Here is a 21,030-nt window from a genome sequence, read left to right as displayed (position 1 = left end):
TATTTCTTACAATTGCTTGTGAATCTACAATTATCTCAAAATGAAACCTTTAAAATAAAATGACAATTTCTTTACTTACAAGAGGTTTCATAATGCCTTGGGATTGTGAGACAATTGACATGAAGGGTGATTAATCCATGACACTGTTAACCCTTCAAAAATCTCTTTTGGATATACAATTTAAAAGATCTCCCAAAACCCAACGTGACACAGAGAAAAAGATATGATAAAATGGCCCTTGGCTGGAATTTGCCTTGGAGCTACTTTCTGCTTTCTCTCCTCTAATATTTGCAGTGGTGTTGTCGCATACCGTGAGGAAAGTGGGATAGCAGGACATTCAAACATATTTCTGCATTCATTTTTTATAAGGCTATAGAGATATTACTGAAGTTTCCCTTTGTCTGTCAATGAATAAGAAATATGTTTCCAAATCAGATGCTAAAATTCCAGGAGAATGTTTGATTCATGGTGGTATTGGTTCACTTCCCTGTATAGTAATAATAATATAATAGTAATAGTACTAATAGTTGTTGTTTGTGTGGTTAATGTTGTGACTGCACTAGGGGCTTTCCACAGTCCAAAACCTGGTCAAAACATTTGCTATTCAAATAAACTATTTTCCTGTGAATTGTCTTCATTACCATGGAAACGCTATTGCAGCCCCTCTGAATTGGGAATGGCTGGCATAGGAGCAGCCCCAGGAGGGTAAGGTCAGGACCACGCAGATGCGACTGCTGTTCTGCTTGCCCCGCAGTGATAAGGGCACAGCTGTGGGAAAGCCAGAGCATCTGCTGTGAGTCACCAAGTGCAAACAGGATGATAACAGAGTTAGGCTCGGAAAAAAACATCCCTTCTGAGACACAGAAGGCAGCGCACCACAGAACACTGGCTCCTTTCTACAGAAAAAGGAAACCAAGCAACGTTCCTTCAGCAAGGTTGGCCTGTGCTTGTGTGTCTGTTTCCTTCTGTCGGGTCTAGTTGGTCCCTGTCAAAGCAGAAGTCCTTTCCTCTGAATTTGAGCTGACTTGAAGATAGGCTGGATGCCACTCACAGCATCTGCAGAGACTCCAGAAAGAGACTCCCTTCCTTTCCCTATAGCACTCCATATATGGCTAAGGCATCCAGCCTTAAGGGATTGTGGTTAAGATCAGATGCTGGGTTTCCTGGAATGGACACTGGCCATCATTACTCATGAATCAAGACTTCCTCTCTTAAGGGTGCCGGTCTTTTCTATATATAGATTGTTTAACTGGGGCTACGTTTATCCCCTAGGGAAGAAGAGTTGCATATAGAGCAGTAAGGATTTTTTCTGAATTGACCCCTAACTTATTAAGCTTTGGAACAATCTATTTTTCATGACTTAAGTTTATAAAATTTATACATATATACATACACATAGACACACGTGTGTGTGTGTATATATAATACATATATCCATATATTTTAATACTATTTTTTCCTTCCCCACTACATTCCTAACAAACATTTTTCTCCTCTTTTCAACTTAATTCAATGACATATCCCACTGGCTTCTCTTTATCTCCTTTCTTCTATATCATTCACATTTGTTCATCCTCTGGCTTATGTATTACTACATTCAAATTTCTTTCTAACAGATTGTAAAATACTTTCAGTCACATTTGCTTGCATACCTTCACTCTCACCCAACTTCTCTTTCACACACAAACACACATAATCACACATACACACTCACACGTACTCTCCAGATCCCAGTCTGCTCTTGGTTCCTCGGGCTGGCCTTGACAGTCTCCAGCTAGTGTAGCCACTGATTTTTTGCTACCAATAGCCAAAGGCATAAAACAAAAGTGGGCTGGGGCCAGATGGAACTAGACAGTCGTGGAGCGAGTTGGCAGAACACTAAGGGGAAAGACGGTTCTAAAACCTCTTCAGCTGGGGCTGAGAAGTGCTGGGGCAGCAGGAGAGAGTGAGAAAGCCTGACCTGGCAATCAGGACACCGAAAGCCACAATCAAGGTGTGGGTTGGTGGGTGGATGGTGGGGGTGCACAGAGGTGTTGGAGTTGAAAAGAAGCTGAAGTAAGAAAAGTTAGAAATGATCATGAATTGATTACTTATTACCAATTAGGCACTGGGCTCTACATTTTCAGATATTTATTGTTTACTTTTTACTGCAAACATCTGAAGGAGATGATCATTATTTCACAGATGAGGTTCAAAGAGTATAATATGTAACCAGCTCTGTATAGAGAAAGTAGAGGATTTGGGTGCACTCCTGCTTGGAGCAGTGGTTTGAATCTATTTGTTTTCATTTAGGATACTCTTGCTCTCATTCACATGTTATGGGCTGGCGATGGTGAGAAAAGGGAATCGCTGTGTGTTGGCATTGGGAGATGGTATTTAGCTTCAGGAACACCTGCCCAGGCCTCTGAAGAACAGACACTGGAAACCAGAGGCACAGCAAATACCCCTACTTCTTAAGCAAAGATGGCTCATTTTTGCTCTGCCGTTCGTTCGCATACATACTTCCCAAAGGCCAAAGCACTGCTTTAAAAAACAAATGAATGAAAACAAAAGACTTTGAGACAAGGTTTTATTCCACGCTTAGTCCTGACTTCCAGAGGTTGCCATGACCTCACGGCTGGAATTGGGATGTGCGGAGTGGCACTGAGATGGTAATATGAAGGAAAGGGTGGGTTAATGTCTATTAAGAATGTATAAAGAAGATACAAACACTGCATTGAAGCTATCATTAGCAAAACTCCAACTCAATCAGTAGAAACTTACATTTGCCCATACGATGTCAAGTAATTGACTCAAATTGTTATACACTTATTCTATGAAACCATTAACCACTTAAACAATGAAAACCATTGTTCTTGTATCAAAAATAACTCTGCAGACTGGGTATGGTGGCCCAGGCCTGTAATCCCAGCTCTTTGGGAGGCTGAGATTGGAAAAGCACCCAAGCCCAGGAGTTCAAGACCAACCTGGGCAACAAAGCAAGACCCTCATCTCTACAAATAAAAAGTTAGCTGGCATGATGGCATGTACCTGTGTCCTAGCTACTTGGGAAGCTGAGGCAGGAGAATTGCTGGAACCCAGGAATTCAAGGATGCAGTGAGCTATGATGGTACCGCTGCACTCCAGCTTGGGCAAAACAGTGAGACCTTGTCTCCAAACAAACAAACGAATGAAATCTCCATGATTAAGAAGTGGTATGGTTTTGATCTGTGTTCCCACCCAAATCTCATGGAATTGTAATTCTCAGCACTGAAGATGGGACCTGGTGGGAGGTGACTGAATCATGGGGAAGATTTCTCATGGCTTAACACCAGCCCCCTTGGTACTGTTGTGGTGATAGTGAGTTCTCCCCTTCCTTCCTCCTGCTCTACCAGCCATGTAGGATGTATCTACTCCCCCTTCACTTTCCACCATGATTATAAGTTTCCTGAGGCCTCCCCAGAAGCAGAAGCTACTATACTTCCTATACAGCCTGTGGAATTGTGAGCCAGTTAGATCGCTTTTTATTAAAAGTTACCCAGCTTCAGGTAATTTCTTTATAGTAATGCAAGAATGGACTTTGAACTGGATGCAGCAGCTGGATAGAGCTTTGTGCTGTCTCCCTTGAGGCAAGAATGAGTGTGTTTTATGTAAAGGAAGAGTTGGCGTTTGGTGAACGAGAAGAGCCGACTATGTAAGAGACTGCTTTGTGTCTGCCAAAATCGTCCTTTTCTTTGAGGGCCCACAGGTAGGCTACAACTGAATTCTAATTAATGGAATTGTGACCATCAAGCACTTTCCCTTCCAGCATAACAAAGATGAACACTGTGACCTTGGAGGTCATGTATCAAAGTGGGGCAGGTCACAAGATGGAAAGAGCCAAGGTCTCAAGTCACTATCTGAAAAAGAGCCTTCCATCAATTGAAAACTCTTATTTTTTATTTCATTTGAGTGAAATATTAACTTCTATCATATTTGAGCCACTTTTTGTAGTGGCTACATCTATATGCTTTATGTCAGACAGATAAATACAGAAACTAAGCTCTCAAGTATGATATGAGTACTAGAAATTAGAAGGGTACAGAAGGCAGACTATCAATGAGATATCTAACTAGTTTTATGGATTTCTATTCTCATCCAGATGAGTGATCCTACCTCATCTGGGATCCAGCTCAGGAGATTGTTACTTAAGGCTTTGGAGCATTCGTTGCTGCTTTCTATATTCTTGTGTTTATGGATATTGGCCTGATTTGAACACACAGAAATAGAAAAATGTGATCAAAACTCCTCTAGGATGCACAGCTTGCCCCCCTTAGGAAATCACAGCTCTTGGAGGCCACAGTCAGTTCAGCAGCTGTGATCTGCTGTGTTCCTGGGCCACATATGTTGAAGAGATGCTGTCCCCAGTAGGCCTCAGACTGAAAAACAAATGCAAATTTGTTCTGCATTTTTATAAATGCTCCTCTCTTCCACATTTTTTTTTTCAAGTTGAGGCCTCCTGGGAAGGAAATTGGCAAAGGACCCACTTCTGCCTAGACTAGACTAGAGATGTCCAGAACAAATGCAAAGTAAGCCACGCATGCAGTCTTAAATTTCACAGTAACATTTAAAAAGTGAATAGGTGAAATTAATTTTAATAACATATATTTAACCCAGTGCATTCAAAATATTATCATTTCTACATGTAATCAATATATTATGAATGAGAAATTTTTACTTTTCATACTAAGCCTTTGAAATCCAAAGTGTCTTTTACCCTAAAGTGCATTCAGTTCAAAACAACCACATTTCTAGTGCTGAACAGATGCATGTGTTTTGTGGCTGCTGTACTGGATGGCGCAGGCCTAGATGTCTGCTCTTTTCTGGGGTCAGTAGCACATTCCTCTAGATTATTGCTGCCCAGAGTTTGTGAATTTTTTTTTTAATGGCATCTGCTGCTCTAAGAGGAATGATCATTAATCACAGCACATGTTGTGAGCAAAAAAGAAAGAAAATTTCCTTTAGGGATTTAAATTTTTCTCTAGAGATTCTCACGCTCTCGGGCATCATTGGAATCAAACAACCTAAATCCGTGAGTTAACCCATCTTCACTATCTTCACCATATCCTCAAGCTATTTCTTCCTTCAGATTTCCATTTGAATTGGGAAATAACTCTCTCTCCATGTCGCTCTCCCTCTGGGGATGTGTGTAGTGTGTGTGTGTGTGTGTGTGTGTGTGTGTGTGCACGCGCGCGCGCATGCGTGTGTGCATGTGGGTGTGTGTGTGACTTTTCTGGGCATTTTTAATGCAATTTCTGCAAGGAAGTTGGGAGGCTAGCACAGCATGGTTAGACAATATTTGATATCAAATATTCTAGCTATGCCCACCTAACTGCTATGTGGCTTTAGGCAACTTCTCTGAGTATCTGTTTTTTCAGCTCTAAACTGGGGAAATTGACATCACTTTGTAAGAATTTAGTGAGGAATGACATGTGACATATCCATGATGGGCCTGGTAAAATGCATGTCACAGATCATAAAGGATCTTACGTGATATACAAAGGAGTTTCAATTTTATCTTGCAGGCAACAAGAAGCCAGTGAAGACTACGAATGAAAAATGATTTGATCATATTTTCCATTTATAAGGTATTTCTTGCTGGGAAGAAAACTGAATATTTTTTTTCTTATAGCCAAGCTTTGTCCCAGAAAAAAAGTGTTTGCTTCCAAATCTTTCAAATCTTTTCTTTGCGTAGAAAAGGAAAGAATCTTGGCTAAGCTTTAAACTGGATTTTTCTGTATACCCAGAGGTATCTTTGAATGAATAGATTTAACACCCCATTAGACACTTCTGCCTCTTGCATTTAGTAATTTGAACTTTTCTTAGGAAGATACACACAATAATATTACAGGCATGATTTAGAAAATAATTTATTACTATCTCAGTGGGTTTTAATATATCATCCTGGGCGTCTTTAATGAGACACGTTATGACCCTCAGACCAGATAGTTCTAGACTAGATGATTCTAATTCCCTTGTCATCTTAGTCTCTCTAGGAATCAGTGGAGATTAAACTGAAAGATAATTGAAAAAAATCAAAATTGATAACTGAAAGACAGCAATCGAACGGATTCATTTTCAGAACGACTGTGTAAGGACAGTGCCAGCTGAAATTTTCACTTGTATTTCAGCAAAAATCACAATAATTGAGCATGTTTCTTCATTTGGGGAGCTTATTCTTTTAATATCTTAACCTTAGAGAAACTACCATCTTCAATGGCAAACATCATAAAGCACTGGGGGAATCTGACTCTGGATCGACTCTACACTGCTTTTCCCATGCCTAAAACTGAGAATATAAAAATTCTACTCTATTTATTGACCTTTATAGGTACAGAGTGTATGTGAATCTAGGGGAGAACATAAAATATAATAATGTCACTCAATTTGACTATGGCTGGTGAGATAGCCCTCATTCAGCAAACTTTTATAGACTAATGAAGAACCTGATGCATAATGATAAATATGAGTATACAAGGTATAGCATTTATAACTTGTGTGCTTAAACCAACTCGGTAAATGTAATTGAATCTTAGAAAACATTATTCAAATCTGAAGTGTCTGTCCATAGAAAACAATGAACCCCAGCCAAGATGGATGACGGCCAAGATGGCAACAGTAATTTTAACCGTACAAAATGAGATTAAGTATGCAAAGGAAATTTGAAAGTATAAAGTATTATTTCAATTTGAGGCGTGATTATAAAATAACTCCTTTAATGACAGTACCTTGCAATGAATGCTTTCTTTTGGGAGAAGATGTGAATCATCTGACCTTTCACATAGTAAACTTTAGCAGAATCTCAGAGTTGGCCAGATCTGAGAAGCCACAGCCCATCATAAAATTCTATCATTTGTCTTATAACAATAAAGACTCTTCCTCTATTCTTTTTAGTCAATCAGATATACATATATATATATATACACATATATATACTTTATATATATATACTTAAAGCCTCAGAACTGGAACTCTTTAAGAAAGTGAGATAACTCATTCTACTGTAGTTTATCCTTAAAACATAACTTGATATTGTTCCAAGAACAGAATTTTTTTTGTACTAAAAGAGATAGTTTACAGAAAACAATGATTTTGCTTGCCAACATTGTGCGCAAGGAATTTGTTGTTTATGACCAGTAAAGGCTTATGAAATGTCTAAACGTACTTTCTGAAAAAAGGATTTCTGGTGGAGTCATCATGCTGTCTTGACTCCCAAAACTTCTTCCCAATGTGTACATAATTCATATTCATGCAAACCAATCCCAGGCCTCTTTGCCTAGAGCCTAAAAGAAATTATTCTGGATCTAAAATAATTTGGGTTTATTCAAAATGGAAATTACTAAAAACATCTTTGCATAATGATACCTATTGCCAATAATTAATTCATTAAAACTCTAAATTTCTATGTACAAGATGCTATCCTTGACACCAAAAATTCACACCACACACATATGTAATATATTAGATGAATAAAATATTAATCACATATTTAATTATATAATATATAACTACACACACACACACACACACACACACACACGTCTTCCAAGCCATTTCATCCTAGCTAAGGGGTAAAAACAGAGAAACAATAGTTATACACTAGTATTCCCATGGTGCTGACCCCTAACAGTTTTGTGGGAGCTCCAAACCCCTCTCAAACTCCTCCCAGACTATTCTAGGAGTCCTAAAGAATGCCTCGTATGTGCTTTGTGCACTGAGCGTCTAGGCTGCCATGCAATGTCTCTTCTCCTTCTCTCCAGATCCAAGCCACAGAGCTAGAGCTCTCTATCTCCATTTGTGTGCCTAAGGCCTCGACAGAGGCTGCCAGTGCTCAGTGTTGGGGAAGGCACCTGCAGATTCTCGCACTCATGTTACCAAAACCTGGAACTCTCGATATCCTTAAGAGATTTCAGAAAAACAACCCTTTTTGGTTTTAGAGTGCTCTTACTTTTTTTAAGCCAAATTTATTCTAAGCAAAAGCCTAGAGGGGCTGAAAGCCTGGTAGTACCATTACAGTGTTCAGGATTATCCACAGTTCTTGTCATTGAAATTGGTGTATCTTAGTTTCCTCTTCTCGTAGAGCAAGTTCTCTCCTGAGGGAATTCTTGGTCACTGAAGCAAACAGAGAGCTTCAGCCATTAGTCTCCAGGGAGCCCTGATTTCTAAGGAAAGCACAGCTCAGGCTCAAGTTTGGGCCTCATTAACAGTACAACTCTACCTGCCTTCAAAGGCCATACGTTCTAGGTGTGATAGACACACAGGCTGACCATTTATTCCAATGTACTGTGCTGAGAGATAGAGTGGAAGAATATTTTAAGAGACACTTAGCCAAATTTGAAAATTCTCAATGGACTTTCTGAGAGATATGATGCCCAATTTAAGGCTTGACATAAACACAGTATATGTTTTTTCTATTTTCAATGGTGCCAAATTCTCCCCTCCCAATCAAGATAAATTAGAGAAATGTGAGAAATTAAAATAGAGCCCCAGAGTCACTGGGTTCTACTTTTTGGAAATGGGAGGCATAGAATGGCCTGAGAAAGGCTCACTTTAGAACAAACTTCTAGTCTCTGCTGTGGAGACAATGACCTTAACCCTTTAGCCGAACAGTCCAGACTTCTGTTGAAACACAGGGACCTCGCTGGGTCCCTAGAACACTGTGTTGAGACAGATGCTCACACAATGCGTGGGGCTTGGTTAGCAGGGCCTCTGTGGGTGAAGAGCAAGAAGAAGCAACAGGAATGCCACGTAGTTTCTCACCCTACCTAATTTCTGTATAAACCTCAAGCCACATGTTTTCTATAAGATATATTAGCCAAGTTTGCCTCTACTCATACTATTTCCCCAAGAATCAACTCAACCATTGACTCTACAGTTAGCAATGAACTCGCAGCCCAAGTGGTTTTATTTTTGAAATGTGGGAATCCTTTATAGTTTTCTAAACTATAAAAGAAATATATGGCCTGAATGAGATAATTGCTTATATTTTTCTTGAGCTGATACTTATTTTGGAGTTTAGCTAATTCAAAATATAATATGACCCATTGAAATGTAGCTAAATTTTTAATCATAAAACCATTGACTACTTTTATATTTTCCCATGGGCAATTCTAAAGTGAGTCTTCTCAAACATTTTGCCTGCCAGGACCGTTAGACTGAGTGTCAGTTCCAACCACACAGGGTTGAGGGTTGAGAAGAAGTGCTTTACTGAGGTATGGAACACAGCCTAAGTATAGGCATTAAGACAGGGCGCTATCTCCAAAACTCCATATGAAACGCTTTGTGGAGGAGACTCTTCAGAGGCAAAATTATGAAGCCTCGAAAGCAGAAAATGAGGCATCTCTCTTCGTACATCCCCAAACCAAGCTTTGCCCAGTGTCCATTAAGGTTCTGATTGTTTTTTTTTTTAACCCTTTTTCAATCACATGGACACAAACACATAGACGTGCACGTTTACACTCAAAAAGAGCCTGGCAGAGCAGTGAGCAGTGTCTGGTCTCTGCTTTTCTGTTAGAAAAAGCCTTATACACATGAAAACAGTATGAAGCTTCCTCGAAAATTAAAACAGAACTACGATTTGATCTAGCAACCCCACTTCTGGATAGATATCCAAAAGAATTAAAATCAAGATCTGAAAGAGATGTTAGCACTGCCATGTTTCCTGCCACATTATTTGCAATAGCCAAGATATGGAAACAAACTAAGTATCCTTTGATCAGTGAATAAAGAAAATGTGGTATATACAGTAGAATACTCTCCAGCCTTGAAAAGAAAGAAATCCTGCTATTTGTGACAACATGGATAAACCTTGAGGACATCAGGCTAAGCGAAATAAGCCACGCATAGAAAGACAAATACTGAATAATCTCACTGATAGGTAGAATCTAAAAAAGTTGAACCCAGAAGCGGAGAGTAGGACAGTGATCGCCAGGGGTTAGAGGTTGGGGGGAAAGCAGGAATGTCAGTCCAAAAGCACAAACTTTCAATTATAAGATGAATAAAGTCTGGGGATCTAATGTGCAGCATGGCAACTATAGTTCATAAAACTCTATTGCACACTTGAAATTTGCTAAGAGTAGACCTTATTTTTTTCTCACCACGAAAAACCTAGTTATATGAGGTGATGAATGTGTTAATTATGTGGTCATCATTTTACAAGGTATACATATACCAAATAATCACATCGTACTCCCTAAATATATGGAATTTTTGTCAATTATACATCAGTAAAGCTGGGGTGGGGGTGGGGAAGAAAAGAAGCAGGCAGAGAAAACTCAGCTTAGGAAACAGCATATAGAGAAGTCACTGTGTCAACTGCCTTGGCGTCCTGCAAGTATTTTCATTGCCCAGAAGAAGGTCCAAGGAAATAAGAAATAAGAAAGACCCCACAAAAGCTCTCTTTCTTTTCTTTTTCTTTTGCAAGATCATCACTCTCAATGTTGTAAACCAAAGTATGATTTGAGGTGAACTGCCCATCTGTCACTCACCTCCTGTCAGCTGTCACCCAGCTCACGGATTGGAAAGAACACTAGAGCATTGGGTCTAAATTGGCCAAGGGGTAGGAAACATGCAGCAGTCATAAATGGAAAGTGTTCAGGCTCAAAACAAGTTGCTAGGGGGAACCATACAGGAATCTGTGTGAGGCAGCTTGAAAATGTTTATATAAAATGCAGCAAAAGTGGGAGAGAAGAAAGCCAAATAAATCCGTGCCCACAGATGTCCTCACATTTGAAGAGGGATTTTAGCAATTAAAAGTTTAGCAAGTGTTTGGGAGCCAGAAGTGGGAAGTTTTGGAGTCCCAATTAGGAGATAAAGTACTTCCAATCTGGAGACTGAAAAATCAGAAATAAAAAAAGGTGGTAGTTTCAGAAAAGAGATTTTAAGGTTATTTCTAATAAAAGCCAATTAAAACAAAGCATAACAACAACAAATTGTTCAAGACCCTTTGACTTTGTTGATTTTTTAAAATTTTATCTCTGAAATGAAAGGGTAGGTCTTTTGCTTTCTTGACTTTTCCCTAAATAAAGAAACAAATATATGTATTAGAGAAATACATGAGAGAGAAAATGTGTTTGAAGAATGTTTTCAAAATAGGACAAGGGAATAGAAAACTCTCTCCTTATAAGTTGATCTCAGGAAATGTTACCTTAGTATTTGCTATTTTAGTTATTTTAATCAACTGACATGTTTTTTAAAGTTCTGACAGAATAATTATTATAATGAGTAAAAATGTGAGTGCTTACTATAAGTATAAAAAAGATACAGAGAGTAGATTCTATTTTGGTCCTACTTCACATGGAGGGAACTTAGGTTAATAACATTTTTGGGGGGTCACACATACAGCAAAACAGTAGCTGGAGCTTGAACCCTGTTCTTTCTCATAGCAGAGTCACACAATTAACCATGAGTATAAATGTTCAAACTCCATGCCTCTTAGTTTCATGTGAGCTGTCCTGAATTCCCCGTAGCCACAATGTATTCAAATTTGGGCGAACACAATGATAGTTTTCACTGAAACTGCAAAACCATTATCCTACAGGAGACAATGTTCTAAAGGTTCAAGGCATTAGCTGCTAGAAGTGAAGAACATTGAGCAGTGGGCAGAACACTATGTCAACCAAGCAAAGGCCATTCTCTTGCCTCATACACTTTGCTTCTCTTTGACAACAGCGGCAACCTTCATTCCAGGGTCTGACACAGTTTGGGTCACATAATAGTTGCAAAATACACATTTTGTATTCAGTAGGTATTTTTGAACTGAAAATAACATCTTCCATCAATCTCTGCCCAGGTGTCACTTGAGCTCCATGAAGCTGTCTGCATTAGCATGCCCGTCATGCCTGTCTCCAACCAGCATGACTCCTTTCCTGTTGCCCCTTTGCTAGTTCTGACTTCTCTTGTGAAGTTTAACTAAGGATTACATAAAATTTGCATAAGTCAAATGCTCTGGAAGATGGAAATTTATATACATATATAAAGCATTATCATTATAATTGTACATGTTGCAGCATCCCAGGCAGTAATGCACATGAGTTTATGTTTGTATTTAACATGCACTGAGGCTGTACTAGGGGCCAAACAAAAAATATTTGATTTAATCTCACAACAACCTTTTTAAGTGGCTGTTAACATTGCCCTGCTTTTACCAGCGAGGAATCTGAGGAGTAGAGAGGTTGTATATGTTGAGCCAACACTCATAGTGAGGGACTGGCTCACCCAAAATTCAAACTCATCTCTATCTGACCTTGAAGCTCATGCTCTGAACCATTTTTTAAAACAGTCTCTATATATTAGTTTCCTGATTCTGCTATAACAAATTACCACAAACTTCATGGCTTAAAAATAACACAAATTGATTATCTTACAGTTCTGGAAGTCAGAACTGTGAAATGAATCTTATGAAACTAAAATAAGAATTTGTTCTTTCTGGAGGCTCTATGGGAAACTCAGTCCCTTGTCTTTTTCACTTTCTAGAAGTCATTCACATTCTGGACTCTTGGTCGCATCACCCTAACCTCTACTTTGGTTGCTGAATCTTCTCCAGCTCTGACCCTCCTGCCTCCCTCTTATGGAGAGCCTTGTGATTTCTTTGGGATGAATAATCTAGCATAATCTTCTCATCTCAACATCCTTATTTAATCACACTTGCACAGTTTCTTTTGTCATGTAATATAACATATTCACAGATCCTGGGAATTAGCATGCCGATGTCTTTGGGGGACCATTATTCAATCACACACTAAAAAATGCCTTATGTGTTTCGTGGGGGACTGGGGGAATCATTTCAACATATAGGTGTGTCTTTGTGTTTCCTTCACTACTGTGATTTAAGCTCATTGAAAAAAGAGACTGTCATCTCACAGCTGGCTATAGCTCTCTGACACAGCCCACTCCCCGTGTGCTCCCATCTGCAGGGTGTGAATTCAAGAGATCTCTCCCTTAGCTCTGACCTCTCAATCCCCAAGTGCTCCACAGGAAAAGAAACTGCCCTCAACCATTATTGGAAGAAAAGCTTATTATTCCATCATAAGAGATGGAGCTAAAAATATAAATAGTATCAGAAGCTATAATGTTGACCTTAGAATTAGACAAACTAGCAAAAATATCAAACCAGTTCTGATGACGAAAGAAAAGAGCCCTGGGTAACTGAAGAGGCTGAAGGAAGGAGTAGGGAACACAGAAAAATGATATTGAGAGTTGGGACACTCAAAATAAAATTTTCTTTCTTCACAATTTTGCCGAAGTTGAAGCCTACTGTAAATAAAATTCTGGTAATCATTAGTATTGTTCACCGATATTTTCAGTTCATTTTCTTTCCGGCAAATAAGATTGCTATTTCCAAATCCTTGCAGTTATATGTGGCTAAGGGACATCTAAGGCAGAGGTACAACATGACTGAAGCGACACGTGTCACATCCAGGTAGAAGCCTTGGAGAGCGGGTGCCACATTCCCTGACACTTCCAGAGTAACCGACAATGCCTGACACCATGGAGCCTTCATGAGCCTGTGCACCTGAGCACTAGGACATGGGGAAGGGTCTCCAGCTGACCTGTGATGGTCATAAAGCATCAGTAAGGAATAAGCCTTTGTTGTTAATAACCACTCATATATGAGGGTTTACTGTATTGCAGCTAATAGAGTCTCTCCTGACTGATATAAAAATCTAGTTCTTTTCTGGTTACAGTGACTGTTGAAGGAGAACAATGAGGAAAGGGAAGGGTGGTCGGATATCACTTAGTGGCAATAGATTTTTTTTTCAAACTTCCGCTAAGAACATTGCATTAAATGAAAACGACACTCTTCTGGAAACCTGAAAGTATAATGTAACAAGGATATATAAAGAAGCTTTATAAATTGTGAATCACTTTGCAAATGCTAGCTAAAACAATATTTATTTATCATCCACAATTGCAGCCAAGATGACATGTTTTCTCCTTTTGTAAGTCCATAATATTTACCTAACTCTCACTAAAGAAATACTTAGTCACACTGTATGTAGACAATTCAAAAGATCAGAGACAACTCTTCTAATTTATGTGTCAAAATAAATATCCACAAGAAAGACTAAGGCCACTTGACATAATATATACAATTCAAGATGAATGCTTCTTTGATATATATGTGTGTATGTGTGTGTGTGTGTTTTGGAACAGGATCTTGCTCTGTCATCCACCCTGGAGTGCTGTGGCATAGTCAGAACTCACTACAGCCTCAACCACATTGGCTCAAGTGATCCTCCCACCATCAGCCTTTTTGCTAGGTGGGACTATAGGCACATGATACCATGCCCAGCTAATTTTTTTTTTTTTTTTTTTTTTTTTTTTACTTTTTGTAGAGACAGAGGTCTCACTATGTTGCCCAAGCTGATCTCAAACTCATAAGCTCAAGTGATCCTCCGGCCTTAGCCTCCCAAAGTGTTGGGATTACAGGCGTAAGCCACTGCACCTGGCCTTGCTAATCTTTTTATTATTCACAACCTCTAGAAATAGTATAGGAGATCCAAGCACTAGTCTCCCATTGTCATGGATACAGAAAGTGGAGAACAGAGCAGGATAAGTGGCTTGTTTGGGACTAGACAAGGCTGTCACTAAGTGACTCACTACTTCAGCCCTTTGCTCCTTTTGGCACCTGGACCAGCAAAGGCACACATGTTCTGTAATTGTTTTGTTCCTGTCAAATCTGTTATCAGGAATAAACTTGGAGCACCCAGGAGTTTAGCAACATATTATCATCTTGGAATGTGACATTATTAAACCCTCCTAATCCCCACCTCTACAAAATTAAGAAATCCAGAGCACGTTTTCTAAATGGAAATGGAAGTGTATACAGGCTTAATCATAAAGAGTTAATTTTTAAGCCCTTAAAATTGGAGAAATGACAATGACAATATAAATTCTTCTTATTACCACTTCTGGGGTGAAGCTTGTTTAGAGCAGCTAGCACTGGTTACAAAGAATAGCCATGTCAGATTGAGGAAATCGCAGCTCTCACCTATAGTTACTGGCAAAACAAAATCTGGACTTCGTCTCTAGAGGAAGAGATTGGAACTTGATCTCTTAGCTTCTGGTCAGTTCTACTGCTACCAAACAAGGAATAAGCAAGATTTCCTTCTCTGGATTGCCTTTGGGATTAACTTTCTGTTCACCCTGTTTAGTGAGTCTCCTCTGTAAGGAGTCTTCAGGGTTCCAGGCACTCTGAGAGCTGTTATTCACTCCAGGGTTCCTCTACTGGAGGGCACAAACTGTGGGCCACGTACAAGGTACAGCCACACCCCAGAGTGCTGTCAGAGTCCAGCGCTCACAAGTTTAAAATGGTCACCCACTTGGTTTCATCTCAGGTCACTGTTACTTTCTTTTAGCCACCTATTCTTTAGGAGACAAGTTCCCTTTCTGATTTCTGACCATTCTCTTCTTGACAAGGTCAACTTCCGTAGTGCTGCCTACCTTCCTCCTTTCCTGACCCAAGCTACTCTTTCCCAACTTTTCTCTGATCCTTTCTTGAAACAGTTTTATTTTGCACTGTTACATTCCCTCGTGTTTCCTGAAGGGTGCACTTCAAGTAAATGTCCGCATTGACAAAGCAACTGTATCTCGGTAACTAATTCCAGCCAAAAAGTTCTTCCTAAATCGAGTATAATTAGGAAAGAAATTATGCACGTATACGACATTCCTTTCCTGGGATGGACTGATGATTGTTGGAAATATTTTATTAACTCATACCCTCCTTTATTCCCAAAAGGATTCAGGGCTGCATCTTTCCATGCCTTTTTTGGAGTGTAGGGTAACATACGCTGCTGTGGTCTGTGAAAACAATGGACAGAGGCCGGGCGCGGTGGCTCACGCCTGTAATCCCAGCACTTTGGAAGGCCGAGGCGGGTGGATCACAAGGTCAGGAGATCAAGACCATCCTGGCTAACACAGTGAAACCCCGTCTCTATTAAAAATACAAAAAAATTAGCTGTGCTTGGTGAAACTCGCCTGTAGTCCCAGCTACTCGGGAGGCTGAAGCAGGAGAATCGCTTGAACCCTGGAGGCAGAGATTGCAGTGAGCCGAGATCATGCCACTGCACTCCAGCCTGCGTGACAGAGCAATACTCTGTCTAAAAAAAAAAAGAAAAAGAAAAAGAACGGACAGCTCTTGCTTTAGTAAGGTTTCCATTCTTGTTTTAAGAAATAGCAAAGGGTTAATATTTAAACTCATAATGCCCTTGAAACCTTGTGTAAGTAACCTTATCCTAGAAAAATGACCTGTATTTCAATTTATATTAGATGGGTGAATTTTCACATGTAAACCTTCCCTAGGTAAGAAAAAGAAAAGGAAGATACCCAAAAGACTCAGATAAGAGAGACAGGGTAACTGCTGAAGAAAGCACATCCTGTCTAGGATTTTATGTGGTCTGATCATCAAAATTGTCTGAATTTTTGTTGCTTTCCCTGCCATTATGATTTGAAAAGGCTTGTTGAGATGTCCTCTCTACCATATTGGATAAAATAATGTCCTTTGGCTGGACTGTTCAAGCTCAGAGAGGCCAGGTACTCAGGTGTGCGACCTTCAACTGTTTAATAAATAGAAAGCAATGAAGACTGCCTGAGGTTACAGATCATTGAGATGAGTTTTAATCACCCTTTTGGGGAGACACAAGCCAAAGCGTTCAACAAAACTACAACTGACTGGCTCTCTTGAGTTTAGAACATGAATGTCTCATTTCCATAGCTCTCTCAGTTCATCTCTTAGATTAAACACAATGTTTAAATTTCCTAAGATCATTTTGCCATGAATTTCTCCCAAACTCTTAAGTAAAGACAGTATCAACAGGGAAAAGGTCAGCCCACTCTTTCAAGGAAGCAGTTCTCAGAGAACTGTCGAGACCCCTGTCAGCACTAAGAAGGATTCCTGAAGTTTTATGATTGCCTCTTTACTCTTTCCCACATGTGATCAATGACTAGAGATGAAGTAAGTCCTTCTCAGGGTGGGACAAGAGGCATGTCTAGGGCTTGTTTCCTTATAATTTTGTCTTTCATTTACTTTCTGTAGTTCTGCGGCCAGTTCATAGGACTCCAGGGACCTTGAGACTGAAGCACATTCTACAAATAAAGTCAAATGCAGTGAGTAATCTCAGCTCAGCGCAGCTGAAAGGGCACGGGTCAGGCCTGGAAGTCATCAGATGAAAAATCAGACCAAAAATTAAAATGAGAATACTGGAAGCTAGTGAAATACCAAAAAACAACAATTCCTTCACTTGGTCCTCCTTGCCTTTCCAGACCATGATCTCTCACGCTGTATTCAGGTTGCAAGGAGATCCTTCTCTATGCAGAGATCATACAGGACTTCAGGTGCTTGCGAGAGCATATGGTGTGTTCTTTGCCCCGGGAACCTTCTCTTTTGGACATCAGCTGAATCCTTACAAGCCCTAGTGTTGCTCCAGTCTAGACTCAGTGGATCACTGCCCAGGGAATCAGACCTATTGATGACTCTCAGAATTTCACTAAAGGGATACTTATACAAACATCAAACTGCAGAGTCATTTATCAGCTCTGTGTGCAGATAAATCATCATCCAGGGAGAGGATATTTCAACCAGAAGAGATAAGCAAGTTTAGCTGCGCTGTCTGAAGAAAGTCAGTGAAGGTTGAATAAGGATAAAGGGAGGCCTCCCTATTAGGACATGAAGGGAAAAAGGGAAATTCCCCAAATAAGAAAAAAACTGGGACAAGGCCAGTCAATTACAGAGACTGCCCTGAAAAGACTGGCCAATATGAGCTGACCCTGGAGCTGAGACTAAAAGTTAAATGCCAAAGTCTCTTTCTCAGAGGTCAGCTGGTGCCTGAGACCCAGCATCGGGGTTATTAGGCCATAACTGGAGGCTTCCTGGCTCAGCCTCACTCCCCAAAGGGCCATTGCTATCCAATAGGCCAATAGTTGCTAAATCCAACTGAACAAGATGAATTATATAATCTTTCTCTGCAGGGATTTTATGATTAGATAAGATTTGCATAGAGACTTCAGGAAGGCCACCCTTAGACTTTGGATTCATATTCACTCTCTCATAATTGTATGCATTATCTCCTAGATAGAATTCACCTGATTATAAGGGAAAAAAAGAAGTGAGATTGTTTGAAAAATACTCAAAGGCATGCTGCCACTTAATAAAAGCTAAAAGTGTCAGCCTAAATGTTCCTTTTTAATGAAGATCTTGGTGCAGCTGAAATGGGATGATTCAATTCTAACACATTTAAAGAAATTTACCATAGTTAGCAGAACAGATTTGCTTCTTCTCAGTGAAATTATCTTTCATCTTTCTCAATGTTTATAAAAGTAGGATCTTTAAAAGTCTACATTATAAAGCAAAAATAGAAAAAAAAGAAACTGTTCCACAGCTGAAAACCAAAAATAAGTCATCAAAATCGAAATGGAAACACACTCCCCTAGATAATTACATTGTAGTAAATAAAGATATAACTGGCTGTTGCTGATGATTTCTGGTGCTGAAAATGACCCAGAATTCTACTTTAATCATAGTTGAGTCTAATTTTTAAAAATCAATCACGTTTACTTTTGTGTCATTATGCCAATGAATAGGTTAACAAGAAGATAGCTGCTGGCAACAATATTCCAGTTCAGAAGTGGACATGAAGACAAACAGGATTCTCTGATGAATGACCCCAGTGGGTAATTAGCAATTTATTGAAAACAGATAGCAGGTGCCCTAGACTCCCCAGTCAGCAAGGAGGCTATGTCCAAACTCAGCTTCTCACAGATCTCTAGTTAGTGGGCGGGTGTCTTTCCCAGAACTCCCCTTTAAACAGCGGGCACCTGAGCTCAGGCTTCCAGGCGCTTAAGCTCAAATGCTTACTCACTCCATTCCAGGCTGCTGTGAGGCTTACTCTATAAAAAAGGGACAGCCACAGAAAAGTCTCTTCTGGAACCCAGATCCTCAGTGTAACTAGAAGTGTTCCAGCCTAAGCATTTCTTTTTTGCAGGAAGTCAAAAGAACAGAGACCCATGCAGCCACTGGCTCTTCTGCCTGTTAATTCCAATCTGTCTCAAATAATGCTATTCACCCAGAGTCTTTGCATAACAATGAGGAAAAGGAGACAGAAGGGCACAACACCGCCATCATCTATTCACTGAGTAAGTAGAGTCACTGTGGATGGCATCTGCCTTATTTACGAAGAAACCGATACACAAAGACACCAGCCACAGACCTAGCCTTTTATTTGCCACCCCTTTTATGCCCACAACATAGTAGTGCCTGCAGAATTGTTAACTAAAGTGTTTCTCTAATGAGGGAGTGAGTGAGCACTCTTATATGATGACTTTCAATAACCAAAAGGAAACAAATTTAGTACAAGGGTGCTTTGGTTAAACGACATAGGAAATGGATTCTGGTACTCGCCCACAATAAATTATAAATTGGCAGGGAACAGACATTTTATATTCATTTAAAATAAGCATAATAAGGAATTGCCCACAAGAGAAAGCTGGAAAGACAAATTGACACTCTACTACATCAAATTCACAGAACTAGAGAACGCACACGAGCAAACACATTCAAAGCTAGCAGACAGCGCAACGAATAACTACAGATCAGAGCCAAAACTGAAGGATATAGAGACCACAAAAAACCCCTCAAAAAATCAATGAATCCACGGAGCTTCGGTTTTCTTTAAAAGATCCAACAAAATGATAAGAACCGCTACAAGACTAATAAAAAGAATAAAGGAAGAATCAAATAGATGCAGATTAAATAAATGATAAAGAGGATATCACACTGAACCCCACAGAAATACAAACTACCATGCAGAGAATACTATAACCAGCCTCTATGCAAATCACTAGAAAGGATCTAGAAGAAATGGATATTTTCGGACACGGGGGTTACACTGCTTCCAAGACTAGAAGCGCAGCGAACCGAAGTTGAATCCCTGAATAGACCAATAGCAGGAACTCTGAGAAATTGAGGCAATAATTAGTAGCTACCACCAAAAAAGTCCAGGACCAGAATGGATATCACAGCCTAAATTCTACCAGAAGGTACCAACAGAGGAGCTGGTACTATCCTTCTGAACTTATTCCAATCAATAGAAAGAGGAATCCCCCCCTAGACTCATTTTATGAGGCCATGTCATCCTGATACCAAGTCTGGCGAGACACAAAAAAAAAGAGAATTTTAGACCAATATCCCTGATGAACATCGATGCACAAAACCCTCAATACAATACTTGGCAACCCAGATCCCAGCCAGCAATCAAAAAGTTTATCCACATCGACTCAAGTGGGCATTCCATCCCTGGGATGCAAGGCTGGGTTTCAACAACTTACACACAATCAATAAACACTATCCAGCGCAGTGATAGAACCGAACCAAGAGGACGAAAAACCACATGATTATATTTCATAGATGCAGAAAAAGCCCTTTGCAAAATTCAAACAGCTCTTCATTCTAAAACTGCTCAATAAAACTAGGTATTGATGGAACGTATCTCAAATAATCAGAGACCATTTATGACAAAACCCACGAAACCATATCATACTGAATGGGCAAATAAACTGAAAAGCATTCCGCTTTGACTGGCCATAGACAGGGATGCCTCTGCTCACCACTCTAACTCACATACGGTTGGAAGAGTTCTGGACTAGGGCAATCAGGCAAGAGAAAGAAATCAAGGGTATCCAAGATTAGGAAAAGAAGAAGTCAAATTGTCCTGTTTGCAGATGAATGATTTGTATATTAGAAATACCCACCATTTTCTCAGCCCAAATCTCTATAAGCTGATAAGCAACTTCAGGAAAAGTCTCAGGATCATTTAATTGCCAAAAATCCAGCATTCTTAACACTGGGTAAAGACAAACAGAGAGCCAAATTATGAATGAACTTCCATTCCACAATTGTTCAAAGAGAATGAAAATACCTAGAATACCAACTACAAGGGACGTCAAGGACCTCCTTCAAGGAGAAACTACAAACCACTGCACCCGGCTCAGTGAAATCAAAGAGGAACAAACAAATGG

At 39.7% G+C, this 21,030-nt stretch overlaps 1 long non-coding RNA gene across 3 annotated transcripts; it reads left to right on the top strand.

Annotated features, from left to right (window-relative positions):
• Nucleotides 1–852: 852 nt before the first annotated feature.
• On the top strand, nucleotides 853–19,496 carry LOC108526835 (uncharacterized). 3 transcript variants are annotated; one of them, XR_001884618.1, is made up of 5 exons: nucleotides 853–935; nucleotides 5,544–5,606; nucleotides 17,054–17,124; nucleotides 18,598–18,683; nucleotides 18,999–19,496. It is a non-coding gene; the product is annotated as an uncharacterized LOC108526835 (long non-coding RNA). The 3 variants fall into 3 exon arrangements; XR_001884617.1 differs by having other exon boundaries at nucleotides 18,598–18,687; XR_001884613.1 differs by having other exon boundaries at nucleotides 18,598–19,496.
• The last annotated feature ends 1,534 nt before the right edge of the window (nucleotides 19,497–21,030 follow it).

Source organism: Rhinopithecus bieti, unplaced genomic scaffold, assembly GCF_001698545.2.
Source record: "Rhinopithecus bieti isolate Rb0 unplaced genomic scaffold, ASM169854v2 scaffold_115, whole genome shotgun sequence".
In the NCBI taxonomy this organism is placed as follows: Eukaryota; Metazoa; Chordata; class Mammalia; order Primates; family Cercopithecidae; genus Rhinopithecus; species Rhinopithecus bieti.
This window is presented reverse-complemented; position numbering and strand designations above follow the sequence as displayed.